Raw genomic sequence first — 22,946 nt, forward strand, 5'->3', positions numbered from 1 at the left:
TTGTTTTCTTTTGTTTTTTAAATAATTGCACGCCTGTGTTCCCGCTGAAAGAGCGACAAGATGAAAACCGAGAGACCCAGTCAGACCGGAGAATTTATTTCTCAGGACTGAACTGACAGACTTTCAGTGGAACAGCAAAAGGGAGAGAAGGTGGGAGGGGAAGAGTTTAAGCAGCTTCACAGAGCGGGGAGTTGCGTGTCGCATTGATGACAGGCTGCAGGTTTGCTGTGAGAGAAGAAATCAAAAACCTCAAGCAGCTTTTAAGTGTGGCACATCGAAACTTGCAAGGAACGATGTATTTCTTAAAGCAGGAGTTGTTTAATATAACCCCAAATCCTTGGTTAAACATGGGGTGGGGGAGGATTCTGAAACTCTGACTGGGAAATAAATGGAATCTGGTTGCAAAGGCTGGTACAAACAGCTGTTGCAAGGGTGTGTTGAACCTATTTTCAGAAGTGAAAATAACAATGCCAACAGAATGGGGAGCAATGCCCTCTTCTCTTCTTTTTAAACGGCTACCTTTTCTAAAGTATAAAGAAGATCATCTTTCACTGCCTTAACCATGACGCATGGGGAATAATGGAGTCACATAGATGCAGGCATAGTGATTTCTCTGCCATGCCGGCGTAGATTTCACCACTGAGGAGAATCTCCCTGTTTGAAAATGTACAGTTTATGCCTAATAACAGTTTTAAAAAAAACACCAGGGTTTTCTTCCTGTATAAAGTCAAAGCAACCTGAGATTTTACAATAGCAGTATAAATACAATTTGCATATGAGAAATGGCTCAGCTGGTTCCATGTGTGCATATATTAGATAATTCCATGGGAAATGCCTGCCATTTCCAATTTGTCTGAGTTGTCATGTCCTATTTGCTTATTTTCTGGATGTATTATTTACTGCAGATTCAGTCACAGCATCCTACTTCTTAACTATGTAGCAATTTTATTACTACAGTTGTTTTTCATGCTTATTGAATGAGGGAAGCACAAAACAGATAGAAAGCTGTGTATATTATGTCTCAATTTGTATGATTCTGTAAAGCGAGATTGGAGAGTTTGGGAATGTACCGTAGTCTCATATGCCCCCTCCTCCCTCCTATCATGTGCAGTGCAGATTCCACTCTGTATTTTCTAAATTGCAAAAATCATAATTTGCCGTCACATCTGACTTGGAGATGCATTGTTGGTACTAATGTCTGAGTCACACTTGCAAGCATACAAGGGGATGGATCCAGATTGAGACTATGATGCATAGAGTAGATCCACTGATATTAATGGGATTTAAGATTATCATAAGCAGTGTAGGTCCTCTTGATTCCAGTGTTCAGACCGCCAACCCATAACTTGCACATTAATAGTAACTAACATCTGCTTTTAAAAAATGACAAAAACTGCTTATTGCAGTTCAGAAATGGAGGAGAGAAATCATATGGAAGAAAAAAGAGGGTGTGGCTGTGGCAGGCTCACTCTATGGTGACTGAACCTATTTCAAGCAGATAGTCTTGGTTGTACTGCAGTGAAGTCCATATGTATATAAGAGGTTTAATGTACATTTTTTTTGACATTCTAGTGGAATAAATGCAGTTTGGGATGATTTTTTAAATTTGTTACATTTCTGCCTTTTTTCAGCACAAATAGAGCTCATGATGATTGCTGTCTAAAAAATTAAAAAAAGTTGTGATCAAGCCACAAAACCAAATTAAAACACATGAGTAAAATGAAGAGATAAACAACACCCATAATTTAAAAGCTGCACACTAAATTCAGTGGTTAATCTCAACTCTGGTGGACCCATTGAATAAATAAGGATTGGCAAGGCACCAATGGCCAAAATCTAGTAGCCAGTACAAGATCCTAGTGGCACAGTAGTTAAACTGCTGTACCGCAGCCAAAACTGTGCTGACAACCTGGAGTTCAATCCCAGGCAGCAGGCTCAAGGTTGACTCAGCCTTCTATCCTTCCAAGGTCGGTAAAATGAGTACCCAGTTCGTGGGGGGGGGGGGAATGTGTAGCCTGCATGATTAACTTGTAAACTGCCCAGAGAGTGCTTGAAGCGCTATGGGGTGGTATATAAGAAGTACACTTTGCTTTGGGTTTTTGTTTTTGTTTTTGCAAGTTGCAACTAGAGTAGGGCCATTGAAGTGATAGGGATTTCATGAGCCAAAACTTGTCAGCTTCATTGATTCAATGGCCCTACTCTAGTTGTGATTTACTACTAGATTTCAGCCAGTGGGTCTACCCTAGTTGGAACTAACCATTGGATTTGGCCCAATTTCAATAATAGACAAAGCCAATAACCAAACTTCCTTTGGCAGAGAATCCCAGAGCCTGGTAGAAACCACTGGAAGGTTCCTTCCTTCCCACCAATATTGTTGGACAATTCTTCAGCTTCAATGGTATTTCAGAAAGTAATGCCATGGAATTACTTGGTCTTTTGGACACTGGCATATAGTATCCATCATGTTTTCTCTCATGCTATTTTAAAAAATACATAAAACCACTGATGTAGTCATCCATAAGTTGGGTGTTATAGATATTATTACATGCTAATAATATCTTATTCTACCTCTTGTTTCTGCCCAGATTTTAAAATGTTGTTCAGTTGTCTCACGTTAGTAATGGGCTACATGATAATGGGGAAAGAAGAGTGCCTACCTTTGACAAATTTTAAAATGTGGGTAGGCTTACATAGAAGCATGTGCTCTTTCAGATAGTCTGGTCCCAAGCTGTATGTTGCTTTATAGATCTAACCCGGTAATTTCAACTGAATCCAGAAATGGACTGACAACCAATACAGCTATTTTGACAATGGGAGTCACACTGTATGGAATCCAGAATTGTTAACAGAGTTAAAGGAAAGGGTCCCAACCTCTGTTGTTGCTTTCTCCATGAAATCAATAACAAGTTTGAAGAAGAGAGATTTTCATTTGTGCATAGATTCTCATCTTCAGACTCATTGTTACTCACATGGAGAAAGTGATGAAGGTAGGTGGACCAATCCTCTGTAACTGTGCCAGCACAATGAAGTAGACAAGAGTGCTGGATTGAAGCTCAGGAGACCAAGATTTGAATCTCCACTTGGCCATGGAAAGTCACTGAGAGGTCGCTGGTAAAACCACTCTTGAAATGATTTACATGGCTTGGAAATCATACTGGGCCATCATAAGTTGGAACTGTTTTGACAGCACATTGCACAAAATGATTTAGTATTAGAAGAAGACAAAATACATCTTGAAATACAGCTAAATTTCTCTATGTGATTTAAGTTGAATAGTCAATAAAACAACATTGGATACATTCATATTCATGTTCCAAATATGAAAGTGCAAAATGTCTTCCAAAATTAATAGTTCTCCATGATTACTTTTCCAGCCAATTCAAATGCAGAATTTATATTTCATGGGAGATTGTATGAAGGATTAAGCATGGAAACTGTTACATCAGAATCAATTGTGAAAACTAAAGCCCTAGGTGGCTATAGATTATCTGACAGTTCTTTAGCCTATTGGTAGAATTTAAATTAACAATCAGTTATTACTCAGGCTGTGGGTAATTGGTAAGCAAAAGCTAACCAGTGAGGCTTAAAACTGGATAAGGACTTAAATTAATGCCTGATATAGATTAAAATGGATACATTTCTGGTATAATACATTCTTGAACGATAAGTGCATTGCTGCCTTGGGGTATAAAGCATTGCATTCTTTTAAAGCAGATTTTACCATCTTACCATTACGGACTCCTCCTATTTGTTTTCTGAGATGGTCAATGTCATTAACTCACAATAAGTAGCAAAGTATTGTTGCACTCTATAAATGTGCAAACATTTGTGTCATTTTAAAAATCTATTGATGAACCTGAATATGATGAAAAGGCATTTTTAAAACATAGAAACGAGGCATGTAACATAGCTTCTTTGTGCAGAGCTAATTACAAGCAGTACTCCATGGGACTTACCAGCCATGAAATACAGTCCTTAGGAATCAATAATTATTGATGAAAAAAAGAAGTAATTATTTATAGTGTGATTATTGAAATGCTGGTGGTAGTTCAGTGTAGTGCTGACCTTGACATTTTGGATACAGAATATAAATAATAGCTTTCAATTCTTCAAGCTAGTTTGGGTACTGCTTTTAAGAGAACCAATCTTTCCCTAGAAGATAAAAGAGGGTATGAAGAACATGGGAATGATTTAAAGGGAAAGGACTTCCAGAAGATAGCCCAGGGATTTCAAATATACTTTCCTTTGGCTCTCATTAAATCCTTCCTGGGATTCATAGGAATTCAGGTTACTGCTACGAGAAGTGGGAAACCTTAGCAAGGTCTCTGAATCCTGGAATGTTGGAACTTAGACCTCAGGATGATTGGCTAAGAAAGTTCTCTGAGAAAATACAGTATTTGAGTTCTGCAGTGATTTTTTTCAGCACAGGATTCAACTAGAGTAGCAAGTTATTTCAGAGAGATTGCAGCTAGGAAATAGCCTGGTATAGGAGCTGAAGTACATTGAGGAACAAGAACTAGGGATCATTTAAGTGTGAGCAGAAAAAAAAAATACAAAAAATGTAAACTTAGCCATCGCAAGAACATCAGACAGTGGCACTGATATTTTTTTTGGTGGGGGAGGAGAGATATGATGTTTTGGGAGGCAGATACTGCCCCCAGATACATCCCTGTTACCTAAGCAGTGAGGTGTGCATGGCAAACAAAATGGGCAGCCAAAGGTAGCTGATGGTGCCTAGTTTTGACAGTTTAGCATCCTCTTCCAACAATGTAACTAAAACATGGGCATCTTGACATGATAGGGGAATGCTCTTTGTCAGATTCTGTCAGCAGCATTTGTAGGGGAGTGAGGCATCTGGTTGGATCTTTTTGCATTTGTCACCCGAAATCTTGCTTCTTTGGAGGAGTCTTACTCATATCTGTGGGTTCTGAGAATTATATTTGATGGTGGTTCTTCTCTCTGTGTGACCAGCTCCTGGTGCTTGCTCAGTTTAGCTTTAAAAGAGCTGGAACCCCTCATGGCAAGGACCTCTGTGCTCCACTACATGGGGGCGGTTCTTGAACCTCACAAGTTTTTAGACATATCCAGAAATAAGCATTTCCACAAAACTGAGATGAGATGTTGCACAGGCTCTTATGCCAACAATTTTCATTTCTTCCTACAGATTTGATTTCTAAATATCCAATTACATTTCCTCTGTCTGGTTTTATGCAAATGGAAAGGAGAGCCGTATCCATGGGAAGATACAGGAGATACTTGCCTTCTGTATAGTAAATCAGGAACATTACTCTAATTGATTTGGACAGATTCCCGAACTAGATTTCATGTGAAAGGTTTATGTTTCAATTTCCTGTATTATCATTAAAAAAAAACCACAAGGAAGCATAATGGTTGGGGAGGGAGGGTCTAAGGATTTAAATTTCCCCTTGCCTGATAGGATTCTGAATTTAAAATGATACTTTCATTTTGAGATCGAGATTCTGCAATGAGTTGCTCTCTCCCCTCTGTAGTTAATAACTATTTTATAGAGGAAAGAGATTTGTATCAGGTAGTGCTGAAGGGAAAGCACTACTTTTATCACAGCCTTCTGATTTTATAACAAGGACATGTAATGAAGTCAATTTGAAATTATATTGACCATTTACAGGGTTTTCTAGATGTACAGCATACTCAGATGTACTTCTTGGTGCTCTCTGTGACTACTGTCTATTCTCCCAGACGGTGCATCAGGGAATTGAACTCCCAACATCTCACTCTGCAGCTGGATCCATAAGTGATTTAGCTATCCAGCTGGCCCATTTCTGATTTCAGCAGTAGAAAATTATCTGGAAGGCAAGGTTCCCTCTAGAGTCTAAGGTGTGTGCCTGTGTGCGCGCACATACCTCTGTTCCCCTCTTCCTCTGTGCACCCACGAGATTGCTTTCAGCCCCTTTGATTCTAATCATGACGGAATCCCCCACAGGAGGGTAGCATCGTGTGCGGGGCAGGGACAGAGGAAGCGACAAAGCCCTGCCTAGCAGGGCTGAAAATCAGAGGGAACATTGCTGGGGGGGAATCCAAGCATGGATTCCTTTGCCAAGGGCTGGCAAGATGCGAGGATTTGGCATCTAGATTCAAGCTCTCACTGGCTGCAGCAGGTGTAGAAATGCCAAACATTGACTTTTAAACAACAACAACAACAAACAACAACAACAACACAACAGGATGTACTTAGAGAGATATCTTCTGGTTCCTGTCCCCAAACCCATGAGTAGAATGGTGCTGTTCCTGTAGGCCTGGAGGAAGGCAAAATAGGCCTTTTTGTGTCATTAGACACTGTTCAGAATTTGGAGGACTCTTGCATTTCTGTGACCCTGGGGGCTGCAGAAATGCCGTGGGGGGGTCATAGCCATTTTCCAGGCTGCACTTTATTTACCATATCTTGCACCACATGTAGACTGTTCCTCATATAATTTCAGTTTATTTTTGCAGGCTCTGCAATTTTATTGGCAATGCATACTGGCTGAAATCCTGTTGATTAGTGTAGTGAATTGCAGCAAATTGGGACTGTCAAATCAGTGGGGATTTGGTGAGTCAACTACTCTGTAACTGTCATTGATTCAAATGGTCCTACTCTAACTATCACTTGCTATGGTGAACAGGGTTTTAGCCATTGGCTTTGATGACTTACAGATCTCTAACAAGCGCTGCAGTAATAAAATTTCAACTGGGGAGGAATTGATAAAGAGCACAAATGGCACATGACCGGCACCAGAAACTCCAGATGACATTTTAAAAAATCACGGCTGAAAGATGGCATTGTTGTGGTTAACAATTGCTGCTTCTAGGACAAGCTGAGCAGTGAAACACAGTGCAGCTCCTCCCTTGATTCCTCCCTGACTCAATGTATATACACACACACACACACACACACACACACACACACACACACACACACGCACGCACGCACGCATGCACGCACACCATGGATATCACATGCTTTCAGCCAGAGCACCACCCACCTGCCGACAGCATCATATAGCCCTGCCACTCTATGTGGCATAATGGCCAGACACACATATTCTGGAAAAAAAAACTGGAGCAGTGGAAAGACAGCATGAAGCACATGCCAAGGAGTACAAAGAAACCCTTGAGTCCCTTGTACTTACATATGCTAGTACTGATGGACTGTAGTTGTAGCTTAGTTGATTATGAATCAGATTTTGTAGAGACGTTTTTCCTGAAAATTTGAAGCTTGAATCAGCACAGGCCATTTGTTGAGATACTTTTAAGACCAGCGGTTAGCAACATATGACCTTCAAGCCTCAGGCAGACCTCAGGGTTGTTGGTTTTTTTTTCAAAACTTGCTCCACCCTTAGTTTTTGCTCTGAAAATCTCATTCTGCCATGTAGGAGAAATAAAGAAATTTTTTCCATATGTTTTTATACCACTCCCAAAACATTTTAATTTTTATTTAATTTTTTTAAGAGAACACAAGACGGCTTTTCAATTAAAAAAACAGTTAAAACAATTTTTCCATTCTTAAAAATTGTAGTTACCCTTAGAGTACATATTCATTGCATTTTTTGTTTATTTGATATGTGAAGTCGCATCTATCGACATGCCATACCCTTTAGTCCAACCTCTAAAGCGCAAGCTCCTTGAGATGATAGCAAATTTGCGAAATGCCATATGGTGTCACTGAATTCCCCTACACCTCTTTGAATTTATTTTGGTGTAAACTTTCATACACCAATATGAATTTGACCAAATTCTGAGAGGCAGTGGAGGACAGGAGGGCCTTGTGTCCTCTGTTCCATGGGGTCACAAAGAGTTGGACACGACTTAACGACTAAACAACAACAAAACTTTCATAGATTAGAGTCCACTTCTTTTAGGCAGCTGAGTTACATGCTGGTACGAAGACTTTTTTAATCTGCTCCTCCTTATTTGATTAACAAACTGGATAGGGCTTTGTAACATGTCATCTGAACAGTAATCATTGGCTTGCCTCCCCCTTGATAACCCAGAATCACAAATCAGGGTCTATTCTTGGTTTTCTTGGCATGTATAGAAATGTGCCATGTATGGAGATGATGATGCTGGTTCAGAAAACCCAAGGAAGTCTCCAGTGATTCCCACGCACACACACAATTTTGATTACCTTCAGCTGGTATAATGGGAAATGGTAAGGAAAATGGGAGTTCAGAAAGATTCTGGCTTATCACTCCTTTATAATGCCATTATCTTAGGGACTGGCAGTGTGTGGCCCTCCAGATGTTGCTGAGTGCAATTCCTGTCCATCCCAAGCAATATAGCCATTGCTGAGGAGTACTGGGAGCTTGTGTTCATCATTTGAAGAAGTGCACTTTGCCCAATCCTGTGTCGTATAGTTCATGTGAACTATAGGAATGTGGTGTCATGAAAGAGTCAGAAGTTTGTATTTGCAAGGGTGAATTGCACAGATGCCCACCTTATGCAGAAACCATATGTACTTCCAAAGCTTGGGCTCATATCTCATGAATGCAGGAATTTGCTGCTGAACAAATACTTCAAAAGATCCTCACTCATCTTGAATTATGTGCTTTTTTCACTGCTTCACTTCATCTGTCTTCCTTCTAAATGGCTCTGAACAGCTAATTTACTGCCTGCCTATAGAATGTACAGAAGGATGAGCTTCAGATCCCAACTGGTCAGACACATGATCCATCATGGTGGGATCAAGATAATACTTTATGTATCATGGACAGTATAACTGAAGTATTTTCACAGCTGTGATTTCAGTGATCTTATGCAATCTCTACAGGATATTGTTTCTGCCTTAGTAGATGCTAAACAACCAAAACAGGAGCAGTTAAGTTTCCTTTAAAAAATCCAGAATCAAATTCTCTGGAGTGCTCTAATATTCTAGATTCCATTTAGCTTTCAGAGTCCAATGCAAATTTCATAATGCAGCTTGGAGCACTGACATGCTGTGAGGTAAGGTGGGGACAAAATATTGCTTCAAAGGAGCATGGCACATGGTTTCAAAACATCTAAAAGGTACATCGTGCTAAATTGAGTATGTGTACAATCGTTTCTTGAATCATTTTTGGTGTCTGACTACCCATGAATCTACTTGATTTATGTTTTATCATATACATATTTAGCTTTTTGAGAAATATATCTTTTAATTATAGAATATGCATTGACAGAAGATGAAGATGGAAATCTGGTGTTGATAGTTGTTATAATGTATGGATGAAGAAATATTTCTTGTTAATTCCTCATATTTGCATTGCTGTTGATTCTTCTTTGATCACAAAGCAGCACCAGGGACGAAAGCAGTATGCCATTGCTGGAACAGACTCGCATTCAGAACACGCTCTGCCCTGAGGCCCTGGCACATGTATTGATTGATAGATCTGAAGCCTATATTTTTTTTATTCATATTGTTGCTAGTAATGATATTGTACTTTTATAATAAGTCTTTACTCCTGAATTGAAGTAATGCTATATGATGGGTTAAGAGAACTATTCCAGAAGGGGAGACTGTATATTTTATTAAAAATCAGGAGTACCACCATGTTCTGCATAACTTGCTCACAAACCTGTGTTGCAGCCTGACATAATCCCATACAGATCACCAGAATATAGGGCAACGTAGGGAGTTTCTTCCACATCCCTACTTCAACTTATTATACTTTCACTTAGGCTAATACTGCAATCCCCTTAATACCATATAAGTCAAAGGAATAGACTACCAGTTCACATTACAGGAAAGATTCAGGTTAAATCAGGGAGGCACTGTTAATGTGTTGGGAGACCTAGTGCTAGCAAATGGGCAACTGTCCAGGTATCTGCTGGCAAGGGGCCTTTATCCCTTTATCCTCCTGCTGCTCCTCCATAGCTCGTTGGAATTAAAGATACAAAGTCAATCTAGAGAGTATTCCACATGAAAAGAAAAGGCTGGTGAGGGTGGGATGGAATGTGTAGAAAGCCTAACAAATTGGCCAGAAAAAGAATTCCTGCCATTTCTTCAAATCCGATTAATTAGACAAAACATATTAATATAGAACTGTTGTCCTCCAGAAGTTGCATCACAGAAATGAAAACATAAATCTTTTCACCATAAATGCTGACATTTCATTAAAAATTGGTGCTCTGCCAAAGGGTCTGTGCCCCCTACAGAGGAATGGCGCTTTGAGGCCTCTGGAGCTGCATGCTTCGGTAAACCTTTGGATTTGGTTGTTTGGCAAAACAACAACAATGAGGAAAAAATAATTAGCACTCTGTGATGATGTTTGAAACTAGCCCTCTTCTCTCTCTTTTTGCTCTTATGTTGTTGAAAGATTGAATTGGCCTGTCTTTTCTTATTAAGTGGATATAGAATCTATTACAGATTATAAAAAGATAATGAAAACACTGAACATTACAACAAAATGTGTGTATGTCATGGAAAGTTGCAGATGTTGAAATTTCTGCTTGTCCCCTGGGTGTATAAAGTGTAGGAGTGCTGCATACTTCATTAAGACATTTTGATCCTGCACGAGAAACTATAATAATGATGATGTGAGCACAGCTTTTAACATTCAAAGTGAGTCTGTATCCCTTGGCCTTCATCCAACATGCCAAAAGACATTCACGAACATGACAAGATAATTTCCTCTTCTATCCCCCCATAGGGTCTCTGCATCACCCCAGAATCAGCTTTGGAGGGAACTCTGGCTCCCTAGAACTGGTTTGACTGGTAGGCGGGGGTTTTCATGCAGGGGCATTGTCTTACTCCTGTTTCTGTTTATTCTGCTGACAGAGAGATCCCCCTTATGGTGATTGTCAAGTAACTATTCACAACAGTCCTGTGAGTAAGGTCAGGATCATTGGTCCTGTACTGCAGATGAAAGGCTGAGATGTAACGCTTTCTTAAGTCTACTGTAAGGAAAAGACCATATAAGCCATCCATTTTCTGTCTTACAGTTTATTCTCTGGCCCACTGTACTGCATGTCTGTTTGATTCTGTGGGAAAAACTGTGAAAAACCCATATCAATATTTCAGAAGAAGCACTGGTCCTCTGTTTCCTGAAAAAGATACCGGCATGACACTCATATTACAGTCCTCTTTCAAGGACCTGGGCAAGGCACACCTGATTCTCAGCCCCCACCCCCACCCCTGATTTGTCACCATAACCTGGGAGGTGATGGTTAAGCCAAGAAATAGCAACAGTCATTCCTGAGCAGGGATTTTTACTCATTTTTTCCAGACCTGGCCTAACAATTTCATCATGCTAATTTTCAGGGCAAGGTAAAATGTTCCTTTGCTGCATAGTACAGTACTTGTATTTTTTTAAAACACACATAAACACTCCATACAGTCTAGACCATGTTAAATAACACCTGAGGGTTTATGAGTTTTCAGTGAGCACATGCTGGAAATATATGCTGTTCCATGGAGTGATTTATTGATTTAGGTACCTCCCCCCCCCCCCCCATTTGACCGGGAGTGCAGTGGCACAGTTCTTTGTTGCCAACTCTTCTCACTCTTTCACTTTCCTCTTAAGAAAGAAACACAATATCTTATCCAAACAGGCACAGGAGAGGCTGACGATTGGCTGGCGTTGTCCCCTGATACAGCGGGTCCCGCCCCCTTGGTTGTGCTGACAAGCTGTTTATGTTTTTGCAAGGCCACCCTTTAACTCAGCCTCCTCATAGTTATAATGGGCCCAATTGTCTGACTGCTTGCAGGGAGCAGCCTGCTGTCTTCTCTGAGAGGCTGAGTTTCAGGTGCTGGAAAAGCAGAATGGAACGCCTGTAAGTAAGCTTCCAAGAGCAGTGCTGTCAGGTTTCCTGCTATTTTCTTTCTCTGAAATGATCCACAGATTACAGCCAATCCACATTTAGCCGAGCCGGGTGATAAAGCGTATGCTGCAAAAATGTTGAGACTAGGATGAAATAGTTGGCTTTTAGGTGTTTTGAGGGGTGGGGAGAGGATCTGTTTCGAATGGGAGTCTTTGAATGAACAGCTACTTTGTATTCAGTGACATGCTTCTGAAGATTTCTTTGTTCATACCTCAAACGAGAATGAGATCATCTCAGAGGGTTGGAGAAACAGATGGAAGAGGATAGAGGTTCATTGGACAAAATGCTTGAATAAGCTCTTCTAAAACTTTTTTTTAAGAGCTGGGTTGCAAGTTAACTGTCACTAAATGCTCTTTGAAGACATTTGAATTGTATTAAGGTGGAGAAATTTTCAGAGGGCAGACAAGAGCAGTGTAGGATGGGGGGGGCGCGCAGAGAACAAGGCAAATAGTAAGTACAATTCTTCTGAAGACTGTGCAAGTTTAAGCCATGGCATGGTATAAAAATTAATGGTCCAGGAAAATGCTGAGCTAATGCTCCACTGTGGTACTATGATGTATAGTAATAAATAGTCCATGCTCTGCACTGTCAAAATATCAGGTTTTCCTAAGCTTCTGAAGCCTTTTCCCATTCACACAGCAGGAGGCTTTAACTAGATTTGAAGCACTCCAGTTCCCTGAGATCACAGTACTTGTGATCCTCTCCCAGGCCAGTTTCCATAATTTTATGAAGCAGTTTAGGTCTCTGGAAGAAATTGAACACATTAAGCAAGGTTCTTCATAGATCCGACTGCATTTCAAAAAGGGGATTTTTTAAAATCAAAATTCTATGTCAGGATGGTATAAATAGTTGCAGCCCTTCCAACATCAGTTGGGGGGTGGCATTTATTGCAGCGTCCCTTGCCATCTGAATGCCAGTAGATATTTCTGACTCATGAAAAAAACATTTCATAGATGGAAACTATCAAGATGCTCTGGTGGAGACTTTGAGGTTGTGTACGATGTAGTAATTGTTTGGTTTAAGAACTGCAAAAGCCAATACATGCCTTTTCTTTCATTTTGCTGCTAAAATTCCTTTCAACAATTATTTTCTGCTGAAGAATGTATTTTTGAGGGACTTAATCTGGTCAAAAGAGCTCATTAGATTTTATAAAATGATCCATTATGAAAAATATTAGATAATGTTATAAGAAGGAAAGTTTGTTTTACGCAATAAATTTCCCATGCTTTCTAGGGTGAAATACAGTTCCACTGATGGTTTTTACTTGTTGAATTTCCACTAGCTGGTTCTTTTGTTAAAGCAGCAGTTCCCAAGTTTTCCAGCATCAGCATCACAGCATTTTTTTATTTTTATTTTTCAGAACCACTCATGGTTCCTTAACTTTCCATCATCATCATCTATCTCCATTTTAACAGCAAGAAGTCAATTCATAATTTAATATAAAAATAAAAAGTTAAATTATATTAAATCAATTTGAAATTTAAAAATTAAAGATTTGTTTAACTTGCAACAGTTGCAAAGGAGTAGCCATGTTATTTTGTTTCGGTGGTAAGAAAAACCAAATGAAAGCAGAAAGATTGTGGTACTTTTGAGACTAATCAATTAAAACTAACAAATTCATTTCAATTTCCAAATAAGTGGCTTTTGATCCACAGAAGCTCACAGTGAAATAAATCTATGAAAGTGCCATATTATTTCTGTCAATCTATCTCTCTCTTTTAATTTTGCCAACAAATTTATTTCAATCCACTTCTTCAGAGACATCTATTTCTTCAGACATGTCTTATAATCCATAGAACTTCACACTGGGAAAAAAACCTGTTACTCTTAAAGGTGCTGTTTTGGCATTTGTGCTGCTTTTGCTGCTGTTTTTGTTTATGCTGATGAGAATTTTTTGTGTGAGCTATGAAAATCTCAGTCTCTTTCACCCCACCCCTCCCCCACTTGGAATTCCTTCATAAGCCCTAGGACCATATTACTTCAGATACATCTTCTTAAACTGTGTTTGCTTCGTAGTGATGTAGAAATTGAAAGTGCTGCCTTCTGCAGTATGGCACTCTCCATATGGTTTCCAGCTGGCTGAGAGATTCTGAGACTTGCCATCAAGCCATCTGGAGGGTACCAGGCAAGGAGGTTTGGTATAGGAATGATGGAAGAATGTTCAAAATATCATTCTGGTTGAAAACTCAGTTGCAACATTTATTTCTCCTGCGGCATTATTAGTTATTCAAAAATGAAATTGAGACAATTGCTTATTAGCATATAGTAATTTACTCTAGTGTTTATGTAAATAATAAATTTGAATTTATACAGCTCTCTTTTTCCTCTATTCAAACATGACAGTATATTTCAGTAGCAATTTTTTAAAATTCAGTAGCTACATGGTCAGAGAGTGATCAATACATTTATTGGATTACTGAACAATTATAAATGAGATGAGTTTTTCAGCTTTTCAGAACTTTCATTACAGGCAAACGTGATGTAAATTTGCCTGAACCCCAAGTTTTATATCATCCTTGCCTGCATAATACAAAGGCTTGTCCTATTTGTCACATTTCAGAGACTCAATGATGCCATTGCCCAACCTTGCATAATGCTCATGTGCCTCTCTTGGGTGGACTTATGTGTAAAAGCCTTGCAAACCAGTCCTACAATGCTCACTAGTGAAAATTGACTGTTTTCTTTGATGTCTGTAACTTCTGCTATTGCTACTACATGTATTTCAACATTTATATTGAAAGTCATTGACATTGACCATGGGCAAAGAATCTGATAAGGGCCCTTTCAAAATCTGCAGGTAGTTCTGTTTGCTAGCTCACCAACATTTTTAAGCAAACAAATCTGCACTTAGTTCTGCTCTTAAATAAATGCTTATTCTAAAGTGGTTAACATGAGATGGTAACAATATCTTGTATTGAGAAGACGTGCAACAAAAAGAGGTACTAAAGGAGTTTAATGCAAAGCAAGGAATCATAAAGCATGTAAAAATGCAGAAAGCTAGTGTATTTTGTTCATGTAGTGAGAGACAAGAAAGATAATCGTAGCTGATCATGCATAAAGTGAATGGGAGAAAAAATACAGGAAGAAGAAGAAATTATGGGCTGCAAAACCTTGGAGACTGGTCAGGATACAGCACAACATTGTTTACAGCTGCTTTATTCACAGTCAGAGTAGCCACAATGACATTCCTCTTCAGGTAGGAAAGGAAAAAGAATGAATTAGTTAGTATTTTTCAGCCTGGAATGTGAACTTTGTTAATGTGTAATAAAAAGTGGTTACCACACACCTTCATGGATTGCTGCCTCGTCGTGTCGAAGGGGCTTGAGTAATTCAGAGAAGCTATGGGCTATGCCATGCAGGGACACCCAAGAGGGACAGGTCATAGTGGAGAGTTCTGACTAAACACGATCCACCTGGAGCAGGAACTGGCAAGCCACTCCAGTATCTTTGCCAAGAAAACTCCATGGACAGAAACAAAAGGCTAAAAGATATGTCGCTGGAAGATGAGCCCCTCAGGTCAGAAGGCGTCCAACATGCTACTGAGGAAAAGCAGAGGGCAAGGACAAGTAACGTCAGAGCTAATGTAGTGGTTGGGCCAAAGCCGAAAGGACACTCAGCTGTGGACGCGCCTGGAAGTGAAAAGAAAGTCCAATGCTGCAAAGAAAAATACTGTATAGGAACCTGGAATGTAAGATCTATGAACCTTGGTAGGCTAGATGTGGTCAAACAGGAGATGGCAAGAATAAACATTGACATCCTGGTTGTCAGTGAACTAAAATGGATTGATATGGGCAAATTCAATTCAGACGATTACCATATCTACTATTGTGGGCAAGAATCCTGTAGAAAAAAAAGGAGTAGCCCTCACAGTCAACAAAAGAGTGGGAAAAGCTGTACTGGGATACAATCTCAAAAATGATAGAATGATTTCAATATGAATCCAAGGCAGACCTTTCAACATCAAAGTAATCCAAGTTTATGCACCAACCATCGATGCTGAAGAGGCTGAAATTGAACAGTTCTATGAAGACTTACAACACTTTCTAGAAGTGACACCAAAGAAAGATGTTCTTCTCATTAAAATCTTGAAAGATGATGCCGTTAAGGTGCTAGACTCAATATGCCAGCAAGTTTGGAAAACTCAACAGTGGCCAGAGGATTGGAAAAGGTCAGTCTACATCCTAATCCCAAAGAAGGGCAGTGCCAAAAAATGCTCCAACTACCATACAATTGCACTCATTTCACATGTTAGTAAGGTTATGCTAAAAATCCTACATATTGCTTCAGCAATATGTGGACCGAGAACTCTCAGAAGTACAAGCTGGATTTCGAAGGGGCAGAGGAACTAGAGACCAAATTGCTAACATGCGCTGGATTATGGAGAAAGCCAGATAGTTCCAGAAAAACGTCTGCTTCTGCTTCATTGACTATGCAAAAGCCTTTGACTATGTGGACCACAGCAAACTATGTCAAGTTCTTAAAGAAATGGGAGTGCCTGGCCACCTTATCTACCTCCTGAGAAATCTGTATGTGGGACAGGAAGCAAGAGTTAGAACTGGATATGGAACAACTGATTGGTTCAAAATTGGGAAAGGACTATGACAAGGCTGTATACTGTCTCCCTGCTTATTTAACTTATATGCAGAATACATCATGCGAAATGCTGGACTGGATGAATCCCAAACTGGAATTAAGATTGCTGGAAGAAATATCAACAACCTCCAGTATGCAGATGATACCACTGATGACAGAAAGTGAGGAGGAATTATAGAAACCTCTTAATGAGAGTGAAACAGGACAGTGCAAAAATGGTCTGTAGCTGAACATAAAAAAACACTAAGATAATGGCCACTGGCCCCATCACCTCCTGGCAAATAGAAGGGGAAGATATGGAGGCAGTGACAGATTTTACCTTCTTGGGCTCCATGATCACTGCAGATGGTGACAGCAGCCACGAAATTAAAATACGCCTGCTTCTTGGGAGGAAAGTGATGACAAACCTAGGCAGCATCTTTAAAAGCAGAGACATCACCTTACCAACAAAGGTCCATATAGTCAAAGCTATGGTTTTTCCAGTAGCGATGTATGGAAGTGAGAGCTGGACCATAAAGAAGGCTGACTGCTGAAGAATTGATGCTTTCGAACTGTGGTGCTGGACGAAACACTTGAGAGTCCCCTGGACTGCAAGGAGAAGAAACCTGTCAATTCTGAAGGAAATCAATCCTGAGTGCTCACTGGAAGGACAGATCCTGAAGCTGAGGCTCCAGTACTTTGGCCATCTCATGAGAAGATAAATCTCCCTAGAAAAGACCCTGATGTTGGGAAAGAGTGAAAGCAAGAGGAAAAGGGTATGATACAGGATGAGATGGTTGGACAGTGTCATTGAAGCTACTAACTTGAATTTGACCGAACTCCAGGAGGCAGTGGAAGACAGGAGGGCCTGGCATGCTCTGGTTGATGAGGTCAGGAAAAGTCGGACACGACTTAGTGACTAAGCAACAGTAACCACACTTTACACTGAAGTCACGGTTATGGGATTACGTACTGAAGAATTTGAGATTTGGCAAATACCTGTTTCAGCATCACCTGGGAAAACTGCCTAAAACACATAAGCTCTTTCTGCCAAGTTCTGCAGCTGTCACAAAGCCCCAAAGACCTAGCAGCAGGCAGTGTTAAGGTAACAGAGGACCTGCCAGTCTGTGAAATTCCCTGCAGCAGCACCATAGCTAGGGACCCACTAGGGAGGTGTGTACTTACCAGGGGAAAGGCTGCTGCCTGTTTAAGGACCCTCCTTGTGCTTTTAGCCTCTTCTATAGTTTCTGTATGGAACAAATGTTCCAGCCTACAAGATGTGCCTGTCATGCTGCCTTGAACTTTCTCTCACTTTTGTGGTGCTGATCATATTTTTGCATATTGGACTCTCTCTAGTGGTTGTCACATAGGATCCTGTGACTCTTAACAGGGCAGCGTCAAGGCTGAGTGTGCTTCTTGTTTCTGTAGTTTTGATAAGGAACAGCATTGTGCTTTTATTTATATTTATTTCAAAGGTCACGAGATATTGATGGATAATAGGTCTACTGGGGGCTGGTAGCCATGTTGGCTATATGCAAGAACAGCACTAAGGCACCCTGGCCAACATGACGTCTTGTGTCTGTAATTTCCTCTGTCTGTAATTTCCAATGGGTTTCCTGAGGGCAGTTGCAGGGCTGTGCCCAAGACAGATTCCTGCCTGAGCAGAGTCGTAGAATGTGCATCCCCCACAGTATCTTAAGTTGGGGAACATGGAAGAAGCCTCCCCAAAGACTGTGAGAACAGTGAACACATTTGGGCATCCTCTGAGCAATGACAGCATCTTATGAGCTGATCCTTCTACTCTGGAAGCATCACTGGATTGTTTCTGACATGAGTGAAGGCAGTCAGGTTGTCTGGAGAAGTCAGCAAATCCCGCAATCACCACTCCTGCTTCCTGGCAGTAAAAATATAAGTACAATAATTTAATTTTCTTTCACAATACCGAAAAGGAAATAGATGTTCTCCTTTACCTAACAGTTGGGCCAGCCCTCGTTAGTAACAGTAAGAGCACTCTGAGCACCAACTGATAGTTGAAACCGTGACCATTTTTATTTTCGGCAACATCTGTCATATAGTGTCACTCTACAGACTAAAGGGAAGCTAGTCCCTGTTGAACCATCAGGTTAGATTAATATTTTAAAAGCCTCATTTGTTAGGCATTTTGGAGATCCTGGTAATCAAGGATGTGCTCAAGAACTCTGGGTGGTAGGGATACTAGCCCTGTCTGTATGAAATCTCCATATTCAGAGGCTGTATGGCCTAGAACGTCATCAGCTGCTGGAGGCAAAAGTCAAGAAAAGTAGAGAAGAAGGGCCCTCAGGTCTCTGAGTTTTCAAGAAGTATCTAGTTGGCCACTGTGAGCAGCATGGTCCTAACTGATTGCATCTTAGGTCTGATCCAGCAAAGAAATGCCATTGCTCAGTGGTGTGGGACATGCTTTGCATGCAAAAGGTTAGTCTGACCTTGGCAGCTCTAGGTGAGACTGGAGAAGAAACTCTGGAGGATGGATATTGGTCAAGGTATCCCAGAGGTCTAATTCATCTTGCATTGCTGCCCCAATCCAGCTTGCAGAGAAAGGGTCTGGGGGATGCCTTTCCCTGAATTCTTTACCTTGCCCAAAGCCGCTACCTTCGTCAAGGCCCCCCTTCACTCACCACCTCATTCGGAAAAAGAGCAGGGAAGGAGGGAATCCCTTTGTTATGAGTCAAAGACTGGAGAGGACAGTAGTTGGCATTATCTGTCTCCTGTTGTGACTGACAGGGCAAAGAACAGGGTCAGGCAAGCTTCTGGGATACAAAAGACAGCTGTAGCAGGGTCCCTGCCGGTGGCACTTGGGTTTCAAAGACAGCTTCATACATCCCTAATTTTCCCTGATGAGGAAAAAGTAGGGTGGGTGAATTGCCCCAGATTTAAATATTCACTGCAGAGATACTCCGACAGCTGGTGCTTGGGGTATGCTGATGATTTTGCTCTCTCTCTCTTTCTCCCATGCAAGGAAGATTCAGAGACTGTGGTGGAGGTAGCTGTACAGGGTCAGAGGAGGGCAGGAACCCAGCCCAGTAACTGAAACCAATTCTTCACCCCTGGTGCAGACATTACTGGGCCTAATGGACTAGGATCTGACCTAATACAGTATACGGCAGCTTCTTATGTTTTTTTTTCCTATTAACTGATGACTAATTTAGACAAAAAGCCAGTATAGTGTAATGCATAAAATGTGCAGCTAAGGTTTAGAAGAACTAACTGGTTTCAAATTCCTAGTTGGTCATGGAAAACCACTGAGAGTGACACGGGTAAACCATTTGGGGAATATTCCCTGAAAACCCTGGTACTTGGAAGTGACTTGATGGGACTTAAGAGCAATCAGGAGAAGCAGAGGGCTTTTTTTGTTTTGTTTTGTTTTTGGCACTCTTTTCCTGACAGTTGCCCTCTGGAAAGATACTGGGGTGAGGATATAAAGGACAGGTTATTTGATTTACCTCCACAATCACAACTCAGGAGCATCAGTGGGAAAATTGAGAGGAAAGGCAGTAATGTGAAGAAGAGGAAGGAAGGTTCTTCCCTCCTTGGCCCTCTTCATTAAAATTGCTGTGACTGTCATTCTTCCTCCAGCAGTCTCCTCACATCCCTTCATTGAGGTACTTATTGTTACTGGTGGGAAATCTGCATTGTGCTTAATCTAAAACTGCAAATGGCTCATATAACTAAACGATCAATATTCTTTCTTCTAGCTGTTTTAATCTTAAAATCTCAAGGGGAACAAACATAATGAACCTCTGTTTCACCCCAATTCCTGAAGTTTGACAGTTTCCAGGCATCTAAATCTCTGGATGATGGGGAAAAAAACCTGGCAGCTTTATCAATATCAAGGAAAATGTATAGCCCTGTGTCTTATGTTATTTCACTTCTGTCAGAGATGGGCGAATAGTCTAGAAAGGAATGTAGCTGTGTTTCCTGTGTGGTTTTCCTTTATTTCCCTGTTCCTTGTTTAGGATCAAGATGTGTAAGGTTATGTCCCACTATCATGAATAATACCAAACAGCTGCATATGAACATCCAGGTGGGAGCCGTGTTCAGTGCTTAGTAAAGAAGACTACAGTCTGACTTAAACATGGTATTTTAAAGTATGAACATTAATAATTTGGTTATATATGGATATTTCACTGAGGGGAAATTCTCCAGTTCAGATGAGTGCACTAGAACTATATAATGGAATCTGAACGATCTCACCAAACTACATACAAATAGCAGGACACCTTATGATTGGTCCATGACAGTTAATACAGTATGGGTATCAAATTGATCTGTATAGTGCACGTGTGACTTGAGAAGCATATATGCAACTTCTTTGCTGTCAAAATCTAATTTGATGTTATTTTCCATCGATCCATCGATCCATCGATCGATCGATCGATCCATCCATCCATCCATCCATCCATCCATCCATCCATCCATCCATCCATCCATCCATCCATCCATCCTGTACACTGCCCCATAATATGTACAAACATTCACTGGGCAGTCCACAGCATGTTGCAATCATTTAAAATAAAGGAAACAAAATACCATAGAATAAATACTATAAAATAAATTGGTTTTAGCTAGCAATAGGTTTCTATCTTTAAATAGAATTAAACAGATTAAAACAGATTTAAACATATTGGATAATAAAAGCACTAATAAAAGCCTGCTTTAAATAATACTGCTTTTACTACTTTTTTAAAAATTGAGAGGTAAGTCACCTGATGAACCTCTTTCAGAAGCTTGTTCCAAAGGGAAGGGGCCACCACTGAATAAACACTGTTCCTAGTGTTTCCTCTTTTGACCTCCTTAGTAGTAACCATTTTTAACATCATGGACTGCAAGAAGTGGATGGGATGGGTAGCTTTTTTGTGGGAAAGACGTTCTACCTCTGATAAATATTGAGGTCCTAAACTATTAAGTGCTTTATAGATAATGGCCAGCACCAGGTTATCCATAACATTGCCTAACATAGTAAGCTCATAATCTTTTTTAGCTCCAATGGCTGCATGCATCAGGGGCTGGAGGCCACACATGAATTCACACACATGCCTACACATACATACCCATGTCTCATTGTATGTACATACACAACTGTGCATGTTCCATCAACCAACAAACTCAGAAGCTAGGAAACCTGGCTCAAGCCTTGCAGGGTCCAGAAGCAATGTTGTGAGTTGCAGGGCTGCATCACCGACACAGAACTTTAAGCATGTTGGTTAGTATCCTGTTTTGTAGCTTACCACTACAATGATTTCACCAGCAACAGCAAATTGCTCCTAATTTAAAAGTCCCTGTTTTGATTTCAGTTTGTGCATGACTTTGTCTCATTGAACGTGAGTCACATGCAACTCAGAATCAAGTCAGCAACTCTTTAATCAGTAACAATCTGCTGCTGCCATTGATGTCATTCCTGATGGACCCGTAGAACTACAGAACAAGGTACTGGCCACTGGCCATTATGCTATTGCTGTTTAGGGTCATTAAATGCTGTAGGTTTCAATTAATCAACCTTTTAGGAAAAATAGGTGAAGATATAAATATATTATAAATTCTAGGGCACTTCTTTTCATCTTTGATTATAGGTTTAAAAATTAAAAAGAGCTGTTAGGATTTTCAAAATCTAGGCTGCATCCCAAAACAATATTTGTGTTTGGGTTTTTTTTCAGGATATGGTAAAAGTTTATCTTCTTGTTTCACTGCAGAAATTTAGGTTGTCATTGGATTACAGTATGCTCGTCTGAGCTCTGCAGCAAAATGAGGAAGGTTAAAATAGCAACTAACTTGATGGGCTATGAGCTCCAGTTTCTGACTGTGTCACCTGTGTTTATTTTGCCTGTCCCTGATGTTTCACTTGTATTAACAATTAGCAAGATGGGAACCAGCATATTCCCTGTCTGTTTTGAAAGTGGAATAAGCTGATGCACTTTTCTGCCTTGCTTTGGTTACTTTTACACATCTGTGTGCAAATTATTCAAGAAACTGAGGACAGCTGAGCAGTTTCAACATTTTATGTAATTGGTTTGGGTCAGATGAGAGAAATAATATTATGACAATATTGCCCTTGGCAATCCTAACACACCACCTGGGAGAGCTGCTGTCATTTCAGTGAATTGTGTGAGTTGCTTAGGGAATGTGGTGTTTGCAAGCCTCATTCTCTTTTCTTCTGTGATTACATCAGATCATGAATCAGGTCAGCTGGGGATGGTCGTGTAAAGGATTTAGCTTTCCCACTAAGCTTCTGCCATCTGAGCATTTTGAACAATCTGAAAGAAATGATGTATGCTCTGTACACAGTCCAGTTCTGTGTTGATTGCACTGGGTGTTTTTCTTATTTCCTCCCCCACTTCCAAGTCTGATTTGGTAGGAAGGAAGACTTGTATATTGATATGAGAGTGGAAATAGGGCAAGAACTCAAGAAATAGTCTGTGGGTCTGTTTTTAGACGAGTTGGAGGGATATTCGTTTGCACCAATGGGATCTGAAAATGTTTCAGATGTACCTAAGCTTCTCAAATGCTGAAAATAGACCTTATTATCA

General features: G+C 40.3%; 1 protein-coding gene and 1 long non-coding RNA gene across 11 annotated transcripts in view; one reads left to right on the plus strand and one right to left on the minus strand.

Annotated features, from left to right (window-relative positions):
* TRIM2 (tripartite motif containing 2) overlaps window positions 1–22,946 on the plus strand; it is a 72,339-nt gene that overhangs the window by 1,412 nt on the left and 47,981 nt on the right. For 2 of the 10 annotated variants that reach the window (XM_020781350.3, XM_020781359.3), the window contains exon 1: window positions 1–11,766. The exons of 5 other annotated variants lie outside the window; for them this stretch is intronic. The gene's annotated coding sequence lies outside the window, so the exon portion shown is untranslated. 3 more of the 10 variants (XM_020781355.3, XM_020781361.3, XM_020781357.3) reach the window with 3 other exon arrangements.
* The window catches only part of LOC140707565 (uncharacterized), a 22,487-nt gene continuing 6,987 nt past the window's right edge, over window positions 7,447–22,946 (minus strand). Inside the window, exon 2 of the long non-coding RNA XR_012087700.2 lies at window positions 7,447–22,946. This exon is cut by the window's right edge and continues 1,261 nt beyond it. This is a non-coding gene — a long non-coding RNA (uncharacterized LOC140707565).

Source organism: Pogona vitticeps, chromosome 5 (genome assembly GCF_051106095.1).
Source record: "Pogona vitticeps strain Pit_001003342236 chromosome 5, PviZW2.1, whole genome shotgun sequence".
NCBI lineage: Eukaryota > Metazoa > Chordata > Lepidosauria > Squamata > Agamidae > Pogona > Pogona vitticeps.